This window comes from Saccoglossus kowalevskii, chromosome 17 (genome assembly GCF_978046115.1).
Source record: "Saccoglossus kowalevskii chromosome 17, keSacKowa6.1, whole genome shotgun sequence".
NCBI classification, from domain to species: Eukaryota; Metazoa; Hemichordata; class Enteropneusta; family Harrimaniidae; genus Saccoglossus; species Saccoglossus kowalevskii.
In genome coordinates, this window is record NC_140657.1 from 14758890 (window position 1) to 14782168 (window position 23279).

Sequence of the window (23279 nt, forward strand, 5' to 3'; positions counted from 1 at the left end):
TGGAACACACATCTTTGTATAGTTTTCAAAACTAAAATATTATTTCATGCTCTGCCCCCTCTCATGTAACAGTTTGTTAAGAATACATACATTATTTAAAATCATTTTAAAAATGTGACTGGAATGTCCAGGCCCAAACTTCTGCTGCTGCAACATCCATCTATTCCTGCATGTACATGCAATTGTTTCTCTGAGATTCTGCATGCAGCCAGTTTATTTTTTGAACTGAATAACACATTTCTAGAAGTTTATTTTTACATTTCCAGATAACACTATATATAATTTAACAATTTCAGGAATAGATTAGATTGCTTGCTATTCCATTAGAAACTCTTACTTCCAAGTGTGATTTTTAACAAGACGTTCATATGTTTAGCTAACCATCATGAGCTAACCAAAGGGAAACAAAAGCATAGTGACAGTCACCACAGCCGAAAGTATGACAAAGGCTTACGCTTCAAAAAATGACTGGAAAGTAAATAATTTATAACCAAAGACTGTCTATGCATAAACAACTAAAGATCTGGGAGGTACAGCTTTGCAAAGTAAAAAAGTCATATGGGGGAGGGAGGGGGTTAAAACATTGCTTCAAAACATCATCTTAATTATTCAGCTCAGTGTACAAACACATGAAGTACAGAAATTGAATAATTAATGAAAACATTAGACAAAACAAGTATATGTAAGCAATATTAAAAGTATGCCATGTTTTGTTTTTGATGTAGTACACAGCCATAGAGACTGTTTTAGTGGATAATAGTATTTTAGGTTTGCAATGTCATACTCCTCCAGATATTTATCAAGTTTTCTTGAGAGGCGATTAGCTTAAGGAGGGGACTGTGCAAAATGTTTTTTCTCCTCTTTGTTTTGTGCTATTCTTTTTCTAGTGTAAAATATTTTTTTCCCCAAGATGTAGGCGTGTCAATTTTTTTCCTATTATTGATCTCTGCTGGATTTTTTCAATAATATTTTCCTGTTAATTATTATTAAGAAGATGAAAGACTGTGGAGTGAGTGTGGGTGTATACAAAAGGGTCAGCAAGAAGAACTACTGTAGAATACTTTATTTTCGCTTGGAATTTATTTTCGCTATTTTCGCTGAAGGGATGATTCCGTGAAAATAAAATCCAGGGAATAATTTCACATTAAACTCATCAAAAATCAGTGAAAATAAATTCCATACAAAACACCCAAAAAGCCTTTTCAGCGAAAATTAATTCCAGCGAAAATAAAGTATTCCACAGTATATAAGATAACTGAAAATCTTGAAATATCAGTTGAAAGATGTCACTTTTATTTGAGGGAAAACATAGAAAAGCAATGTACAGTGACTCTACACACTTGGAACTTGGAAAATCTGTGTGCAAGCGTAAAACTGATAAACATGTAAATGCTAAACCATTGCATCCATCAATACTGGTTAAACTTTTTTCTTCCCTTAACGTCCATAAATTCTGGTTCTTCAACTTCTTACGTCCCATATATATAGTTTTTTCCTTTTTTTAAATTGTCATTATCTGCAAAAAATAATTCAGTTTGCTATTAGTTTACAATGACCAGTTTTTAATTAATACACTTTGTAACCAATTTTGAATTTGTGGTGTCTGTGTATGCTGGCATATTTCTGTCCTCACAAATAGCAATGTCGATAAAATGACATCTTCTCCCCTATGCAACTCAGATATACTTCCAAAAAAATGATACCCTGTACATTCTGATTGAAAAAAATATAAATATCGAAAAATGCATCTAGACAACAGAATAAAATAAAATAAAATTGTTTCCTAACCGAATATATTAAGGGGTTGTGCCATATATACACACAGTTTGTCTCTTGAGAGACTAGGACAGTACATTGCTGTACTTAGGAACCTAATTTCTGAGAACAATAGGGGGATTTAACTTCCCACAAGACAAGAGACAAAAGAATGTTATGTAACAATGCAGCTGCATGATTTTGTCTCCCAAAGTAGGAAGCTGTGTACATACAAAATTATAGAGTCCCTCCACAATGGGAATGCTACCATGAATGTACAACTTCATCGATCCCCTGGTACTTTTACAAAATAAATAATTGTATTATAATTATGATCCAGTACAATACCATATTTGCTCTAAAATTACATTTGTGGATACTAAATCATGAAAATATTACATATTTCGACCATTGAAGATCCCTGTAATTTACCTAAGCGCATGTGCTGCTAATACTAATAGAGTAATTATGGTAAGTGTAATATTGTTTCTATATTTTTTTTCAAAATCAAGAAAATGATATTAAAAATATAAAAACAGTTTAGTTTGAAAAATGATATAATGATATTCAGATGGTTATGATTTAAGCATGGACCTTAAAAAACAGGGACATGCAACTTCTGTCTGATACAAAAGAAAATCCAAGTTTCCTATGTACAATGCGGGTTATAACCTCCCTAGAAGATTTATACATCTGAAACAGTTTTTACTACCAGTAGTATTCCCATTGGTCAGTGTATAACGAGTGCACTATGCTATATCTGTTCTAAATATGATGAAAAATCCACTTGTTATAATGACACAAATTTTGACAGGTCATTGTTTACTTTTAGGCAGTTTTGTTTCCTTGCAGAGAAAACTTAACATTTTTGTTTGCCTTTCCTGATTTCATAGTGGAATAAAAACTATTAATTTTTAGTTTCACTCGCATCAATAGAATGGACTTGGCTATTCAGTTTTGATCAAATTTAATTTTTCTGATTATATTCCAACCACAAAATTGTCTCATTTTGTGTAGCTACTTCCTGGCAGCCATGTTTGGCTTATGAAACAGGGGAGGATGTAACAGTGGTGTTGACATAGATTTATTATCAGTTTCTCTAAGGTGTTAATTTAGTAGAGGACTATAACTAAGGTTACTTGAAAGAGATACCCACAGTAGCATGCCCCTGTTCCTGTTATACACTGTAGAATACTTTATTTTGGCTTGGAATTTATTTTCGCTAAAGGGATGATTTCGTGAAAATAAAATCCAGCGAATACACTTTTTTTCCTATATTTCATATTAAACTCAACAAAAATCAGTGAAAATAAATTCCATACAAAACACCCAAAAAGCCCTTTCAGCGAAAATTAATTCCAGCGAAAATAAAGTATTCCACAGTAGACTAAATATTTTTTGTCCAAGTTTTGATCAATTTGACTGACCCAGGTCAGGACTTTTACTGACTGCATATTGCACCTTCATCATAATTTGTTTAATTTTCACCCATTTGCCCCCTGGATCTTCAATAGTAGTGTTCATGCTACACAATGTACAGGCTAAGATCTAAGCTAATCTCGTAAGCTAATGTTTGAGTTCATGCACAGAAGGAAACGATGGTTAGCACGGGGTAAGGAACACCCAAACTTATTAAGAATAGGCAAAATCTTCAGGAATTTTAACTATGATTGCTCAGTTAGAGGAACTAGGAAGGTTAGTTCTACAGTTATAAAACAATACCAAAGCAAATTCAGAAAGTGCAAATTGCAGAATAACAGGAAGTAGCACAGAGTCTCATCATCAGGTCATTTTTTTCTTGAGTAAATCTCTCTATATGTGTTAACATTGATTGTCATGCAGGAAATGGCACACCGAAATAAAAAGTTATGAATATAGTAGTAAATCTCCTAAATGAACATTGAATACATTGGTTTTTTTAGCCGAACTAAGCGCTCATGCATGTTTTGTTTTGCCTGTGCTAAGGCTCTGGACTGACCAGATTTTACTCTGTACTTAGTATTTCTTAGCCTGTGTTTATGCAAATTTTTTCTAGCACAGGCTAAGGTATTGGACCTCTTAGCCTTTGCTGAAGAGCTCTGCGTGAATACTACTAATAAGTGTCTTCTGTTTATTCCTTCCTTAGGCGCATACATTTAGGTTCACTTCCCTTTTATATTGATCTCTACAACTCATTCAAATCAAATTAGGCTCAAAGATGGGCAAAGAATATTAGATTTAATTGAAATTTAGTTTAAATCCATGCTAAATTAAAAGTTATTTTGAGTATGGGAGTTTTTTTTTGTGCGCAAAGAAAATGAACTGTTGCACACTGTGGGCATATATCATCTATACTAGTTTACAGGAAAAAGGGATTCTGTATGGTATTTGACGTTATGGGAATAATATATATAGTGCATACATGGTTACTAAGTGAGATTTCATAATGTACAGTACACTATTGCTGGTATTGTCTGAAGAGAAAAAAAAAACAATATACATAATCTTTGAAAATTTGAAAAAAAAAACATTTTGCAGTCAGTTAAATTATATTAATAATTTGAAAACATTGCCATGAATGGAAACAAATTTTACGTTGATGTTTTTTTGCAGATTTCAGGAGCTGGAAATAACCTTTGTTTATACTTTTCTTGTATTAACAAACATAGGAGCTAATCCTCATTAACACCTACTTGAGCTTGTTGTTTGACAATTATGAATGATAATGAAACAGTACTTACACAGTGAGCCACGCTGTTAATTGATGATATGCATAACAGCGTCCGGATTACTTTCGGAAATTCCGTCGCGTTTCGGAAAGTTTTAATTTTCACAACTTTTGAATATTTATTTGTGCTTTTAGGTTAGTGAGGAGGTTATAATAATTTTTCATTTCACTTTAACTCTGTTTTTTTCACCCCTCAGACCCCTTCAAAAAGTCACTTCTGGCCATTGTAATGGCCACTATTTTTTTAATGGCCAGATTATCAACCAGAACTTTTTTAATGGTCAAAATATTGACCAGTATTTTCAAACTGGTAGTTATAATGACCACTACTTTTACACTGGTCAGAATAATAGTATTTTTTTATTTAATGATGGAGTGGGTGACAATCTATTTTTTTAATGGGTATTATAATGATCATTTAATTTTTCATTACATGAATAAAATGGTCATTTTTTTTTTCATGTCACAGATATACCCGGTAATGGCACATGGGGATTGACAGCTCTCCTCTTTTTCCTCACTCGCTTCAGTTTGCTTCAATTTTAAGCCAGTACAATTGTAGGTAAACGTAAAATACAAGATTTTGAAAAATTTGAAATATGGAATTATATATCTTGAAAAAATATGAAGTTTTGGGTTAATTTTTTTAAAATCACAACAGATCATGCACTTGATACTGTTGGCTTAATAATATATAGTGTAATGCAATAGGTTATTAAACATAGAAGATGACCTGTTTTCAAAATACGGTCTAGACCCTTATCACAGGCGCTAACGAAGTTTGTGCAAACATGAGCCCAGGCTGATCACCCAAAATACCATCGTACTTGATGTCCATTCGTAAATTTAACTATTATATTCATAACTATTCTTATTCATAACTATACTAAACTTGACAATCAATACAAGCACATTCTGTGACATTATTCTTGAGATAAAAATGGACTGACAATGAGACTCTGTACTACTTCCTGTTCTTATAAAGGCAATGTCTATCATTATAATACCTTGAACAAACAAGCAAGACATTCATTACTGAACATTCGAACAGTGTGCAACCCCCAAAATACTCAGCAACTGACTTTCCACAAAAAAAAGTCACATAAACAGCGAGTTATTAATCCGAAAAAAGAATGTCTTTATGAGTGGGGTTAAGCTCAAACATAAACAAAATTCCCATTTTAATAATGACAAAAAACTAAAGTTCAGGCTTCAAATACACCCAAACTATAACATTTTACATTGAAATACTTAACCAGTAAGGGACGACGTCAAAAGATCGATGTCGGATAACAAACCCCAAACCTCCCTACCCCCACTGAAACTTAATTGATAAATATCGGTCATGGCGTCAGACTACATTCACCATTAAATACAAATTGATAATCGGACAGTAGTATTGCATAGCAGTTGATTGTCGGGTGGGTGTAAAATGATTTTACAAATGCAATTCATTTGACGCACAGATTGACACTCAAACCAAACCATTTTTCTGTTTTTTTTTTCCTTTTCGGTTATTTCTGTCCATGATTGGATAGAAAAAAACAACAACTACAAATACTCCAAGATTTTTTTGACTTCATTAAAAAATAAAATCGTTTTTGTAGGATGGAAACTTTTTGAGGTCAAAACCCCCCACTCCCAAACTAAAGGAAATAAGTTTTTTTATCCGACATCGATCTTTTTACGTTGTCCCTAACTTTTCATAATGTGTCTTATAAACTGTAGAAGTTTATGTTGAAGGATCGATGGAAGGTGATTTTAAAGTGGCTTAGACACAATCAACTAAAAATACCCATGATGCTCTGCTTTATTTTTATATTCTGCTATTTTCTCTATTATGAATGGTTTAATGCGATATGAAAAATATCTGTGAAAATATTCCACGACTACTGCATGTGTACAAAAAGGTGTTGGGTGGTTCAGTAAGTTATATGTGGGGGGGGGGGTCTAGCATAGAGTTCCATGTGTGTAGCTAGCTAGCTGACTTAGCAGTGAATGGCATGTACGTTTGTTTGTTCACGGTATTATAATGCTGGACAATAGTAGTGTTCATGCTACATGAAGTACTGGCTAAGCACGAGCTAAGGGGCGCCATCAGTCGGTGCGAGATGACCTTTGTTAAGCAGCTGTTTACGAACGCAAAATTTCTGCTGCTGACATTTTTCGTTAAAATTTATGAAGCGACGTACTCTGGAACACGAGCGAAGATGGACCGATTTATTTGGATGCACAGGAACAGTATATAACGGCGTTACAGAATGCAGAGTTTTATTAGTGCATGTCGTAGACAGCGAACCAAATTGGAGTTGTTGTATGCTCTACTACAGCGACCCAATCAGTGTGGAAGCGTGTACGGAGTAATGACTGGTGGGATACTCGTAGACAACTTCTCCAGAAGTCGAAGATATGGTGTTTCGCATGGGCGCACATGCCGTTTTGGGGTGTAATGTAAATTTGCACATGTGATATTGTGCTTCTGAGTGTACCAATCAACGTCACAAAAATTCCATTCTATCAACTATCAGCAAACTCGTATTGGAAGCACCACAATGGTTTAAAACGAAACATTATAAGCATTATAAATCAATAAAACATGGAAAAGGAATGAAAAAAAAATATTAAAGGAGAAAAATATATGGTGGTTGGTTCGATAATTTGTGGTTGGTTTAGTTATGGCACTGTACCATTGCTGTTTAATTGTTTGTTCATAATTGCTGCCTCCCTTGGGAAACAAGTTTGGGTGTTAGCCAGTGCACAGACCCTCAAGACTGTGGCCTGTGCTATAACTGTTGGGCCCTCCTGTGAGTGAACACAATTGAGTATAGCTGATATGCAAACATTTGGGATTAGCTTAAATCTTAGCCTGTACTTGGTCAAAGTCCCTCTAAGGACTGTGACTTAATTTTTGGTGTAGCCTGAAACCAGACTACTGTGGATCAGTGATGTTTTGTAATGGATTACCTCCCTGATGAGTACATTTAAATAACAATGGAAACTAGCATATCACTGGCAACACATACAAGGATTTTGGCAAATTTTTACTGTTTTGTATAAAACTATTTTCACAATAACATTAATGTTTTACAATAAATTATACCAAACATATGTATAATTTAGTAGCAGTAAAACTTTTTAAGTTTTTTTTTAATTAAGAATGCACCAATCTCACTAGGAATCTATTCAAATCTAACCCTTAGTGTGGTATTAATAATGGCTCATCAAAGGTATTGAATTACTGAACTGGAACACACATCTTTGTATAGTTTTCAAAACTAAAATATTATTTCATGCTCTGCCCCCTCTCATGTAACAGTTTGTTAAGAATACATACATTATTTAAAATCATTTTAAAAATGTGACTGGAATGTCCAGGCCCAAACTTCTGCTGCTGCAACATCCATCTATTCCTGCATGTACATGCAATTGTTTCTCTGAGATTCTGCATGCAGCCAGTTTATTTTTTGAACTGAATAACACATTTCTAGAAGTTTATTTTTACATTTCCAGATAACACTATATATAATTTAACAATTTCAGGAATAGATTAGATTGCTTGCTATTCCATTAGAAACTCTTACTTCCAAGTGTGATTTTTAACAAGACGTTCATATGTTTAGCTAACCATCATGAGCTAACCAAAGGGAAACAAAAGCATAGTGACAGTCACCACAGCCGAAAGTATGACAAAGGCTTACGCTTCAAAAAATGACTGGAAAGTAAATAATTTATAACCAAAGACTGTCTATGCATAAACAACTAAAGATCTGGGAGGTACAGCTTTGCAAAGTAAAAAAGTCATATGGGGGAGGGAGGGGGTTAAAACATTGCTTCAAAACATCATCTTAATTATTCAGCTCAGTGTACAAACACATGAAGTACAGAAATTGAATAATTAATGAAAACATTAGACAAAACAAGTATATGTAAGCAATATTAAAAGTATGCCATGTTTTGTTTTTGATGTAGTACACAGCCATAGAGACTGTTTTAGTGGATAATAGTATTTTAGGTTTGCAATGTCATACTCCTCCAGATATTTATCAAGTTTTCTTGAGAGGCGATTAGCTTAAGGAGGGGACTGTGCAAAATGTTTTTTCTCCTCTTTGTTTTGTGCTATTCTTTTTCTAGTGTAAAATATTTTTTTCCCCAAGATGTAGGCGTGTCAATTTTTTTCCTATTATTGATCTCTGCTGGATTTTTTCAATAATATTTTCCTGTTAATTATTATTAAGAAGATGAAAGACTGTGGAGTGAGTGTGGGTGTATACAAAAGGGTCAGCAAGAAGAACTACTGTAGAATACTTTATTTTCGCTTGGAATTTATTTTCGCTATTTTCGCTGAAGGGATGATTCCGTGAAAATAAAATCCAGGGAATAATTTCACATTAAACTCATCAAAAATCAGTGAAAATAAATTCCATACAAAACACCCAAAAAGCCTTTTCAGCGAAAATTAATTCCAGCGAAAATAAAGTATTCCACAGTATATAAGATAACTGAAAATCTTGAAATATCAGTTGAAAGATGTCACTTTTATTTGAGGGAAAACATAGAAAAGCAATGTACAGTGACTCTACACACTTGGAACTTGGAAAATCTGTGTGCAAGCGTAAAACTGATAAACATGTAAATGCTAAACCATTGCATCCATCAATACTGGTTAAACTTTTTTCTTCCCTTAACGTCCATAAATTCTGGTTCTTCAACTTCTTACGTCCCATATATATAGTTTTTTCCTTTTTTTAAATTGTCATTATCTGCAAAAAATAATTCAGTTTGCTATTAGTTTACAATGACCAGTTTTTAATTAATACACTTTGTAACCAATTTTGAATTTGTGGTGTCTGTGTATGCTGGCATATTTCTGTCCTCACAAATAGCAATGTCGATAAAATGACATCTTCTCCCCTATGCAACTCAGATATACTTCCAAAAAAATGATACCCTGTACATTCTGATTGAAAAAAATATAAATATCGAAAAATGCATCTAGACAACAGAATAAAATAAAATAAAATTGTTTCCTAACCGAATATATTAAGGGGTTGTGCCATATATACACACAGTTTGTCTCTTGAGAGACTAGGACAGTACATTGCTGTACTTAGGAACCTAATTTCTGAGAACAATAGGGGGATTTAACTTCCCACAAGACAAGAGACAAAAGAATGTTATGTAACAATGCAGCTGCATGATTTTGTCTCCCAAAGTAGGAAGCTGTGTACATACAAAATTATAGAGTCCCTCCACAATGGGAATGCTACCATGAATGTACAACTTCATCGATCCCCTGGTACTTTTACAAAATAAATAATTGTATTATAATTATGATCCAGTACAATACCATATTTGCTCTAAAATTACATTTGTGGATACTAAATCATGAAAATATTACATATTTCGACCATTGAAGATCCCTGTAATTTACCTAAGCGCATGTGCTGCTAATACTAATAGAGTAATTATGGTAAGTGTAATATTGTTTCTATATTTTTTTTCAAAATCAAGAAAATGATATTAAAAATATAAAAACAGTTTAGTTTGAAAAATGATATAATGATATTCAGATGGTTATGATTTAAGCATGGACCTTAAAAAACAGGGACATGCAACTTCTGTCTGATACAAAAGAAAATCCAAGTTTCCTATGTACAATGTAACCCAAAAAAATGATACCCTGTACATTCTGATTGAAAAAAATATAAATATCGAAAAATGCATCTAGACAACAGAATAAAATAAAATAAAATTGTTTCCTAACCGAATATATTAAGGGGTTGTGCCATATATACACACAGTTTGTCTCTTGAGAGACTAGGACAGTACATTGCTGTACTTAGGAACCTAATTTCTGAGAACAATAGGGGGATTTAACTTCCCACAAGACAAGAGACAAAAGAATGTTATGTAACAATGCAGCTGCATGATTTTGTCTCCCAAAGTAGGAAGCTGTGTACATACAAAATTATAGAGTCCCTCCACAATGGGAATGCTACCATGAATGTACAACTTCATCGATCCCCTGGTACTTTTACAAAATAAATAATTGTATTATAATTATGATCCAGTACAATACCATATTTGCTCTAAAATTACATTTGTGGATACTAAATCATGAAAATATTACATATTTCGACCATTGAAGATCCCTGTAATTTACCTAAGCGCATGTGCTGCTAATACTAATAGAGTAATTATGGTAAGTGTAATATTGTTTCTATATTTTTTTTCAAAATCAAGAAAATGATATTAAAAATATAAAAACAGTTTAGTTTGAAAAATGATATAATGATATTCAGATGGTTATGATTTAAGCATGGACCTTAAAAAACAGGGACATGCAACTTCTGTCTGATACAAAAGAAAATCCAAGTTTCCTATGTACAATGCGGGTTATAACCTCCCTAGAAGATTTATACATCTGAAACAGTTTTTACTACCAGTAGTATTCCCATTGGTCAGTGTATAACGAGTGCACTATGCTATATCTGTTCTAAATATGATGAAAAATCCACTTGTTATAATGACACAAATTTTGACAGGTCATTGTTTACTTTTAGGCAGTTTTGTTTCCTTGCAGAGAAAACTTAACATTTTTGTTTGCCTTTCCTGATTTCATAGTGGAATAAAAACTATTAATTTTTAGTTTCACTCGCATCAATAGAATGGACTTGGCTATTCAGTTTTGATCAAATTTAATTTTTCTGATTATATTCCAACCACAAAATTGTCTCATTTTGTGTAGCTACTTCCTGGCAGCCATGTTTGGCTTATGAAACAGGGGAGGATGTAACAGTGGTGTTGACATAGATTTATTATCAGTTTCTCTAAGGTGTTAATTTAGTAGAGGACTATAACTAAGGTTACTTGAAAGAGATACCCACAGTAGCATGCCCCTGTTCCTGTTATACACTGTAGAATACTTTATTTTGGCTTGGAATTTATTTTCGCTAAAGGGATGATTTCGTGAAAATAAAATCCAGCGAATACACTTTTTTTCCTATATTTCATATTAAACTCAACAAAAATCAGTGAAAATAAATTCCATACAAAACACCCAAAAAGCCCTTTCAGCGAAAATTAATTCCAGCGAAAATAAAGTATTCCACAGTAGACTAAATATTTTTTGTCCAAGTTTTGATCAATTTGACTGACCCAGGTCAGGACTTTTACTGACTGCATATTGCACCTTCATCATAATTTGTTTAATTTTCACCCATTTGCCCCCTGGATCTTCAATAGTAGTGTTCATGCTACACAATGTACAGGCTAAGATCTAAGCTAATCTCGTAAGCTAATGTTTGAGTTCATGCACAGAAGGAAACGATGGTTAGCACGGGGTAAGGAACACCCAAACTTATTAAGAATAGGCAAAATCTTCAGGAATTTTAACTATGATTGCTCAGTTAGAGGAACTAGGAAGGTTAGTTCTACAGTTATAAAACAATACCAAAGCAAATTCAGAAAGTGCAAATTGCAGAATAACAGGAAGTAGCACAGAGTCTCATCATCAGGTCATTTTTTTCTTGAGTAAATCTCTCTATATGTGTTAACATTGATTGTCATGCAGGAAATGGCACACCGAAATAAAAAGTTATGAATATAGTAGTAAATCTCCTAAATGAACATTGAATACATTGGTTTTTTTTAGCCGAACTAAGCGCTCATGCATGTTTTGTTTTGCCTGTGCTAAGGCTCTGGACTGACCAGATTTTACTCTGTACTTAGTATTTCTTAGCCTGTGTTTATGCAAATTTTTTCTAGCACAGGCTAAGGTATTGGACCTCTTAGCCTTTGCTGAAGAGCTCTGCGTGAATACTACTAATAAGTGTCTTCTGTTTATTCCTTCCTTAGGCGCATACATTTAGGTTCACTTCCCTTTTATATTGATCTCTACAACTCATTCAAATCAAATTAGGCTCAAAGATGGGCAAAGAATATTAGATTTAATTGAAATTTAGTTTAAATCCATGCTAAATTAAAAGTTATTTTGAGTATGGGAGTTTTTTTTTGTGCGCAAAGAAAATGAACTGTTGCACACTGTGGGCATATATCATCTATACTAGTTTACAGGAAAAAGGGATTCTGTATGGTATTTGACGTTATGGGAATAATATATATAGTGCATACATGGTTACTAAGTGAGATTTCATAATGTACAGTACACTATTGCTGGTATTGTCTGAAGAGAAAAAAAAAACAATATACATAATCTTTGAAAATTTGAAAAAAAAAACATTTTGCAGTCAGTTAAATTATATTAATAATTTGAAAACATTGCCATGAATGGAAACAAATTTTACGTTGATGTTTTTTTGCAGATTTCAGGAGCTGGAAATAACCTTTGTTTATACTTTTCTTGTATTAACAAACATAGGAGCTAATCCTCATTAACACCTACTTGAGCTTGTTGTTTGACAATTATGAATGATAATGAAACAGTACTTACACAGTGAGCCACAACTGAACAAAAACTTGCGAATTTATTTTTTTCCAAAAAATAGGTATGATAGTACATAAAGCAAATGCGACAGTGTTTTTTAATTTATATAATTTTTGAAGAAAAAAAACGAAAGCCCCAAAAGACTATCCTGTTACATAAACAACAACAAAAGTATCTAATATTGTATTGAAGCCATTGTAAAATGGTAAAATAATTACAAATTCATACCTTGATGTGCCAGTTGCAGTACTGCAATCGTCCTATGATTCAACACCATCTAAATACTCTGCAGGTTATGTAGTCCACTAGCAGTCACTGGCATCAGCGTTACTATAAAATTTCACTGGGGATCGAGGCATTATTCGCGAAATTTCATTTAAGTGTACTTGCAAGCGCCAGTGAAACTTGAAAAAATAAATTCCCACATGTATATTGACTCACACGAGGTAGAAGGTTTTTTTCTGGGCCATTATATTAGTGACATGAACAAAAACACTGGTCATGTTATGTATGTAATGAAAAATAAAATGACCATTATACTGCCCATCAAAAAAAAAAATGTCATCAACTCCATCATTTAAAAAGCAATTGTAATTATTCTGACCAGTATAAAAAACATGGGTCATTAAAACCACCATTTTAAAAACACTGGTAAATATTTTGGCCACTTAAAAAATTCTGGTCAATATTCTGGTCATTAAAAAAATAGTGGCCATTACAATGGCCAGAAGTGACTTTTTAAAGGGGTCTGAGGGGTGTAAAAAACAGAGTTAAAGTGAAATGAAAAATTATTATAACCTCCTCACTAACCTAAAAGCACAAATAAATATTCAAAAGTTTTGAAAATTAAAACTTTCCGAAATGCGACGGAATTTCCGAAAGTAATCCGGACGCTGTTAATTGATGATATGCATAACAGCGTCCGGATTACTTTCGGAAATTCCGTCGCGTTTCGGAAAGTTTTAATTTTCACAACTTTTGAATATTTATTTGTGCTTTTAGGTTAGTGAGGAGGTTATAATAATTTTTCATTTCACTTTAACTCTGTTTTTTTCACCCCTCAGACCCCTTCAAAAAGTCACTTCTGGCCATTGTAATGGCCACTATTTTTTTAATGGCCAGATTATCAACCAGAACTTTTTTAATGGTCAAAATATTGACCAGTATTTTCAAACTGGTAGTTATAATGACCACTACTTTTACACTGGTCAGAATAATAGTATTTTTTTATTTAATGATGGAGTGGGTGACAATCTATTTTTTTAATGGGTATTATAATGATCATTTAATTTTTCATTACATGAATAAAATGGTCATTTTTTTTTTCATGTCACAGATATACCCGGTAATGGCACATGGGGATTGACAGCTCTCCTCTTTTTCCTCACTCGCTTCAGTTTGCTTCAATTTTAAGCCAGTACAATTGTAGGTAAACGTAAAATACAAGATTTTGAAAAATTTGAAATATGGAATTATATATCTTGAAAAAATATGAAGTTTTGGGTTAATTTTTTTAAAATCACAACAGATCATGCACTTGATACTGTTGGCTTAATAATATATAGTGTAATGCAATAGGTTATTAAACATAGAAGATGACCTGTTTTCAAAATACGGTCTAGACCCTTATCACAGGCGCTAACGAAGTTTGTGCAAACATGAGCCCAGGCTGATCACCCAAAATACCATCGTACTTGATGTCCATTCGTAAATTTAACTATTATATTCATAACTATTCTTATTCATAACTATACTAAACTTGACAATCAATACAAGCACATTCTGTGACATTATTCTTGAGATAAAAATGGACTGACAATGAGACTCTGTACTACTTCCTGTTCTTATAAAGGCAATGTCTATCATTATAATACCTTGAACAAACAAGCAAGACATTCATTACTGAACATTCGAACAGTGTGCAACCCCCAAAATACTCAGCAACTGACTTTCCACAAAAAAAAGTCACATAAACAGCGAGTTATTAATCCGAAAAAAGAATGTCTTTATGAGTGGGGTTAAGCTCAAACATAAACAAAATTCCCATTTTAATAATGACAAAAAACTAAAGTTCAGGCTTCAAATACACCCAAACTATAACATTTTACATTGAAATACTTAACCAGTAAGGGACGACGTCAAAAGATCGATGTCGGATAACAAACCCCAAACCTCCCTACCCCCACTGAAACTTAATTGATAAATATCGGTCATGGCGTCAGACTACATTCACCATTAAATACAAATTGATAATCGGACAGTAGTATTGCATAGCAGTTGATTGTCGGGTGGGTGTAAAATGATTTTACAAATGCAATTCATTTGACGCACAGATTGACACTCAAACCAAACCATTTTTCTGTTTTTTTTTTCCTTTTCGGTTATTTCTGTCCATGATTGGATAGAAAAAAACAACAACTACAAATACTCCAAGATTTTTTTGACTTCATTAAAAAATAAAATCGTTTTTGTAGGATGGAAACTTTTTGAGGTCAAAACCCCCCACTCCCAAACTAAAGGAAATAAGTTTTTTTATCCGACATCGATCTTTTTACGTTGTCCCTAACTTTTCATAATGTGTCTTATAAACTGTAGAAGTTTATGTTGAAGGATCGATGGAAGGTGATTTTAAAGTGGCTTAGACACAATCAACTAAAAATACCCATGATGCTCTGCTTTATTTTTATATTCTGCTATTTTCTCTATTATGAATGGTTTAATGCGATATGAAAAATATCTGTGAAAATATTCCACGACTACTGCATGTGTACAAAAAGGTGTTGGGTGGTTCAGTAAGTTATATGTGGGGGGGGGGGTCTAGCATAGAGTTCCATGTGTGTAGCTAGCTAGCTGACTTAGCAGTGAATGGCATGTACGTTTGTTTGTTCACGGTATTATAATGCTGGACAATAGTAGTGTTCATGCTACATGAAGTACTGGCTAAGCACGAGCTAAGGGGCGCCATCAGTCGGTGCGAGATGACCTTTGTTAAGCAGCTGTTTACGAACGCAAAATTTCTGCTGCTGACATTTTTCGTTAAAATTTATGAAGCGACGTACTCTGGAACACGAGCGAAGATGGACCGATTTATTTGGATGCACAGGAACAGTATATAACGGCGTTACAGAATGCAGAGTTTTATTAGTGCATGTCGTAGACAGCGAACCAAATTGGAGTTGTTGTATGCTCTACTACAGCGACCCAATCAGTGTGGAAGCGTGTACGGAGTAATGACTGGTGGGATACTCGTAGACAACTTCTCCAGAAGTCGAAGATATGGTGTTTCGCATGGGCGCACATGCCGTTTTGGGGTGTAATGTAAATTTGCACATGTGATATTGTGCTTCTGAGTGTACCAATCAACGTCACAAAAATTCCATTCTATCAACTATCAGCAAACTCGTATTGGAAGCACCACAATGGTTTAAAACGAAACATTATAAGCATTATAAATCAATAAAACATGGAAAAGGAATGAAAAAAAAATATTAAAGGAGAAAAATATATGGTGGTTGGTTCGATAATTTGTGGTTGGTTTAGTTATGGCACTGTACCATTGCTGTTTAATTGTTTGTTCATAATTGCTGCCTCCCTTGGGAAACAAGTTTGGGTGTTAGCCAGTGCACAGACCCTCAAGACTGTGGCCTGTGCTATAACTGTTGGGCCCTCCTGTGAGTGAACACAATTGAGTATAGCTGATATGCAAACATTTGGGATTAGCTTAAATCTTAGCCTGTACTTGGTCAAAGTCCCTCTAAGGACTGTGACTTAATTTTTGGTGTAGCCTGAAACCAGACTACTGTGGATCAGTGATGTTTTGTAATGGATTACCTCCCTGATGAGTACATTTAAATAACAATGGAAACTAGCATATCACTGGCAACACATACAAGGATTTTGGCAAATTTTTACTGTTTTGTATAAAACTATTTTCACAATAACATTAATGTTTTACAATAAATTATACCAAACATATGTATAATTTAGTAGCAGTAAAACTTTTTAAGTTTTTTTTTAATTAAGAATGCACCAATCTCACTAGGAATCTATTCAAATCTAACCCTTAGTGTGGTATTAATAATGGCTCATCAAAGGTATTGAATTACTGAACTGGAACACACATCTTTGTATAGTTTTCAAAACTAAAATATTATTTCATGCTCTGCCCCCTCTCATGTAACAGTTTGTTAAGAATACATACATTATTTAAAATCATTTTAAAAATGTGACTGGAATGTCCAGGCCCAAACTTCTGCTGCTGCAACATCCATCTATTCCTGCATGTACATGCAATTGTTTCTCTGAGATTCTGCATGCAGCCAGTTTATTTTTTGAACTGAATAACACATTTCTAGAAGTTTATTTTTACATTTCCAGATAACACTATATATAATTTAACAATTTCAGGAATAGATTAGATTGCTTGCTATTCCATTAGAAACTCTTACTTCCAAGTGTGATTTTTAACAAGACGTTCATATGTTTAGCTAACCATCATGAGCTAACCAAAGGGAAACAAAAGCATAGTGACAGTCACCACAGCCGAAAGTATGACAAAGGCTTACGCTTCAAAAAATGACTGGAAAGTAAATAATTTATAACCAAAGACTGTCTATGCATAAACAACTAAAGATCTGGGAGGTACAGCTTTGCAAAGTAAAAAAGTCATATGGGGGAGGGAGGGGGTTAAAACATTGCTTCAAAACATCATCTTAATTATTCAGCTCAGTGTACAAACACATGAAGTACAGAAATTGAATAATTAATGAAAACATTAGACAAAACAAGTATATGTAAGCAATATTAAAAGTATGCCATGTTTTGTTTTTGATGTAGTACACAGCCATAGAGACTGTTTTAGTGGATAATAGTATTTTAGGTTTGCAATGTCATACTCCTCCAGATATTTATCAAGTTTTCTTGAGAGGCGATTAGCTTAAGGAGGGGACTGTGCAAAATGTTTTTTCTCCTCTTTGTTTTGTGCTATTCTTTTTCTAGTGTAAAATATTTTTTTCCCCAAGATGTAGGCGTGTCAATTTTTTTCCTATTATTGATCTCTGCTGGATTTTTTCAATAATATTTTCCTGTTAATTATTATTAAGAAGATGAAAGACTGTGGAGTGAGTGTGGGTGTATACAAAAGGGTCAGCAAGAAGAACTACTGTAGAATACTTTATTTTCGCTTGGAATTTATTTTCGCTATTTTCGCTGAAGGGATGATTCCGTGAAAATAAAATCCAGGGAATAATCCCACATTAAACTCATCAAAAATCAGTGAAAATAAATTCCATACAAAACACCCAAAAAGCCTTTTCAGCGAAAATTAATTCCAGCGAAAATAAAGTATTCCACAGTATATAAGATAACTGAAAATCTTGAAATATCAGTTGAAAGATGTCACTTTTATTTGAGGGAAAACATAGAAAAGCAATGTACAGTGACTCTACACACTTGGAACTTGGAAAATCTGTGTGCAAGCGTAAAACTGATAAACATGTAAATGCTAAACCATTGCATCCATCAATACTGGTTAAACTTTTTTCTTCCCTTAACGTCCATAAATTCTGGTTCTTCAACTTCTTACGTCCCATATATATAGTTTTTTCCTTTTTTTAAATTGTCATTATCTGCAAAAAATAATTCAGTTTGCTATTAGTTTACAATGACCAGTTTTTAATTAATACACTTTGTAACCAATTTTGAATTTGTGGTGTCTGTGTATGCTGGCATATTTCTGTCCTCACAAATAGCAATGTCGATAAAATGACATCTTCTCCCCTATGCAACTCAGATATACTTCCAAAAAAATGATACCCTGTACATTCTGATTGAAAAAAATATAAATATCGAAAAATGCATCTAGACAACAGAATAAAATAAAATAAAATTGTTTCCTAACCGAATATATTAAGGGGTTGTGCCATATATACACACAGTTTGTCTCTTGAGAGACTAGGACAGTACATTGCTGTACTTAGGAACCTAATTTCTGAGAACAATAGGGGGATTTAACTTCCCACAAGACAAGAGACAAAAGAATGTTATGTAACAATGCAGCTGCATGATTTTGTCTCCCAAAGTAGGAAGCTGTGTACATACAAAATTATAGAGTCCCTCCACAATGGGAATGCTACCATGAATGTACAACTTCATCGATCCCCTGGTACTTTTACAAAATAAATAATTGTATTATAATTATGATCCAGTACAATACCATATTTGCTCTAAAATTACATTTGTGGATACTAAATCATGAAAATATTACATATTTCGACCATTGAAGATCCCTGTAATTTACCTAAGCGCATGTGCTGCTAATACTAATAGAGTAATTATGGTAAGTGTAATATTGTTTCTATATTTTTTTTCAAAATCAAGAAAATGATATTAAAAATATAAAAACAGTTTAGTTTGAAAAATGATATAATGATATTCAGATGGTTATGATTTAAGCATGGACCTTAAAAAACAGGGACATGCAACTTCTGTCTGATACAAAAGAAAATCCAAGTTTCCTATGTACAATGTAACCCAAAAAAATGATACCCTGTACATTCTGATTGAAAAAATATAAATATCGAAAAATGCATCTAGACAACAGAATAAAATAAAATAAAATTGTTTCCTAACCGAATATATTAAGGGGTTGTGCCATATATACACACAGTTTGTCTCTTGAGAGACTAGGACAGTACATTGCTGTACTTAGGAACCTAATTTTTGAGAACAATAGGGGGATTTAACTTCCCACAAGACAAGAGACAAAAGAATGTTATGTAACAATGCAGCTGCATGATTTTGTCTCCCAAAGTAGGAAGCTGTGTACATACAAAATTATAGAGTCCCTCCACAATGGGAATGCTACCATGAATGTACAACTTCATCGATCCCCTGGTACTTTTACAAAATAAATAATTGTATTATAATTATGATCCAGTACAATACCATATTTGCTCTAAAATTACATTTGTGGATACTAAATCATGAAAATATTACATATTTCGACCATTGAAGATCCCTGTAATTTACCTAAGCGCATGTGCTGCTAATACTAATAGAGTAATTATGGTAAGTGTAATATTGTTTCTATATTTTTTTTCAAAATCAAGAAAATGATATTAAAAATATAAAAACAGTTTAGTTTGAAAAATGATATAATGATATTCAGATGGTTATGATTTAAGCATGGACCTTAAAAAACAGGGACATGCAACTTCTGTCTGATACAAAAGAAAATCCAAGTTTCCTATGTACAATGCGGGTTATAACCTCCCTAGAAGATTTATACATCTGAAACAGTTTTTACTACCAGTAGTATTCCCATTGGTCAGTGTATAACGAGTGCACTATGCTATATCTGTTCTAAATATGATGAAAAATCCACTTGTTATAATGACACAAATTTTGACAGGTCATTGTTTACTTTTAGGCAGTTTTGTTTCCTTGCAGAGAAAACTTAACATTTTTGTTTGCCTTTCCTGATTTCATAGTGGAATAAAAACTATTAATTTTTAGTTTCACTCGCATCAATAGAATGGACTTGGCTATTCAGTTTTGATCAAATTTAATTTTTCTGATTATATTCCAACCACAAAATTGTCTCATTTTGTGTAGCTACTTCCTGGCAGCCATGTTTGGCTTATGAAACAGGGGAGGATGTAACAGTGGTGTTGACATAGATTTATTATCAGTTTCTCTAAGGTGTTAATTTAGTAGAGGACTATAACTAAGGTTACTTGAAAGAGATACCCACAGTAGCATGCCCCTGTTCCTGTTATACACTGTAGAATACTTTATTTTGGCTTGGAATTTATTTTCGCTAAAGGGATGATTTCGTGAAAATAAAATCCAGCGAATACACTTTTTTTCCTATATTTCATATTAAACTCAACAAAAATCAGTGAAAATAAATTCCATACAAAACACCCAAAAAGCCCTTTCAGCGAAAATTAATTCCAGCGAAAATAAAGTATTCCACAGTAGACTAAATATTTTTTGTCCAAGTTTTGATCAATTTGACTGACCCAGGTCAGGACTTTTACTGACTGCATATTGCACCTTCATCATAATTTGTTTAATTTTCACCCATTTGCCCCCTGGATCTTCAATAGTAGTGTTCATGCTACACAATGTACAGGCTAAGATCTAAGCTAATCTCGTAAGCTAATGTTTGAGTTCATGCACAGAAGGAAACGATGGTTAGCACGGGGTAAGGAACACCCAAACTTATTAAGAATAGGCAAAATCTTCAGGAATTTTAACTATGATTGCTCAGTTAGAGGAACTAGGAAGGTTAGTTCTACAGTTATAAAACAATACCAAAGCAAATTCAGAAAGTGCAAATTGCAGAATAACAGGAAGTAGCACAGAGTCTCATCATCAGGTCATTTTTTTCTTGAGTAAATCTCTCTATATGTGTTAACATTGATTGTCATGCAGGAAATGGCACACCGAAATAAAAAGTTATGAATATAGTAGTAAATCTCCTAAATGAACATTGAATACATTGGTTTTTTTTAGCCGAACTAAGCGCTCATGCATGTTTTGTTTTGCCTGTGCTAAGGCTCTGGACTGACCAGATTTTACTCTGTACTTAGTATTTCTTAGCCTGTGTTTATGCAAATTTTTTCTAGCACAGGCTAAGGTATTGGACCTCTTAGCCTTTGCTGAAGAGCTCTGCGTGAATACTACTAATAAGTGTCTTCTGTTTATTCCTTCCTTAGGCGCATACATTTAGGTTCACTTCCCTTTTATATTGATCTCTACAACTCATTCAAATCAAATTAGGCTCAAAGATGGGCAAAGAATATTAGATTTAATTGAAATTTAGTTTAAATCCATGCTAAATTAAAAGTTATTTTGAGTATGGGAGTTTTTTTTTGTGCGCAAAGAAAATGAACTGTTGCACACTGTGGGCATATATCATCTATACTAGTTTACAGGAAAAAGGGATTCTGTATGGTATTTGACGTTATGGGAATAATATATATAGTGCATACATGGTTACTAAGTGAGATTTCATAATGTACAGTACACTATTGCTGGTATTGTCTGAAGAGAAAAAAAAAACAATATACATAATCTTTGAAAATTTGAAAAAAAAAACATTTTGCAGTCAGTTAAATTATATTAATAATTTGAAAACATTGCCATGAATGGAAACAAATTTTACGTTGATGTTTTTTTGCAGATTTCAGGAGCTGGAAATAACCTTTGTTTATACTTTTCTTGTATTAACAAACATAGGAGCTAATCCTCATTAACACCTACTTGAGCTTGTTGTTTGACAATTATGAATGATAATGAAACAGTACTTACACAGTGAGCCACAACTGAACAAAAACTTGCGAATTTATTTTTTTCCAAAAAATAGGTATGATAGTACATAAAGCAAATGCGACAGTGTTTTTTAATTTATATAATTTTTGAAGAAAAAAAACGAAAGCCCCAAAAGACTATCCTGTTACATAAACAACAACAAAAGTATCTAATATTGTATTGAAGCCATTGTAAAATGGTAAAATAATTACAAATTCATACCTTGATGTGCCAGTTGCAGTACTGCAATCGTCCTATGATTCAACACCATCTAAATACTCTGCAGGTTATGTAGTCCACTAGCAGTCACTGGCATCAGCGTTACTATAAAATTTCACTGGGGATCGAGGCATTATTCGCGAAATTTCATTTAAGTGTACTTGCAAGCGCCAGTGAAACTTGAAAAAATAAATTCCCACATGTATATTGACTCACACGAGGTAGAAGGTTTTTTTCTGGGCCATTATATTAGTGACATGAACAAAAACACTGGTCATGTTATGTATGTAATGAAAAATAAAATGACCATTATACTGCCCATCAAAAAAAAAAATGTCATCAACTCCATCATTTAAAAAGCAATTGTAATTATTCTGACCAGTATAAAAAACATGGGTCATTAAAACCACCATTTTAAAAACACTGGTAAATATTTTGGCCACTTAAAAAATTCTGGTCAATATTCTGGTCATTAAAAAAATAGTGGCCATTACAATGGCCAGAAGTGACTTTTTAAAGGGGTCTGAGGGGTGTAAAAAACAGAGTTAAAGTGAAATGAAAAATTATTATAACCTCCTCACTAACCTAAAAGCACAAATAAATATTCAAAAGTTTTGAAAATTAAAACTTTCCGAAATGCGACGGAATTTCCGAAAGTAATCCGGACGCTGTTGCATGTTTTGCTATAATTTACAAGCTAACAACATTTCTAGATGTTATCAGTGAATAATTGTATATTGTGAGCTGGAAATATATATAGTTGAATGAAAAATATTTTATGCAATGAAAAATTGTGAATGTTGCAATGAAAGATGACATATAATGCAATGATAA

At 33.1% G+C, this 23279-nt stretch overlaps 3 long non-coding RNA genes across 3 annotated transcripts; all 3 read right to left on the minus strand.

Annotated features, from left to right (window-relative positions):
- Positions 1–1272: 1272 nt before the first annotated feature.
- On the minus strand, positions 1273–2153 carry LOC146732676 (uncharacterized). Its single transcript, XR_014926784.1, has 2 exons — positions 1989–2153; positions 1273–1516 (listed from the first exon to the last, which is right to left on the minus strand). It is a non-coding gene; the product is annotated as an uncharacterized LOC146732676 (long non-coding RNA).
- Positions 2154–8978: 6825 nt separating this feature from the next.
- On the minus strand, positions 8979–13540 carry LOC146732677 (uncharacterized). Its single transcript, XR_014926748.1, has 2 exons — positions 13137–13540; positions 8979–9222 (listed from the first exon to the last, which is right to left on the minus strand). It is a non-coding gene; the product is annotated as an uncharacterized LOC146732677 (long non-coding RNA).
- A 4751-nt stretch (positions 13541–18291) lies between these two features.
- On the minus strand, positions 18292–22852 carry LOC146732678 (uncharacterized). Its single transcript, XR_014926749.1, has 2 exons — positions 22449–22852; positions 18292–18535 (listed from the first exon to the last, which is right to left on the minus strand). It is a non-coding gene; the product is annotated as an uncharacterized LOC146732678 (long non-coding RNA).
- Positions 22853–23279: the final 427 nt, after the last annotated feature.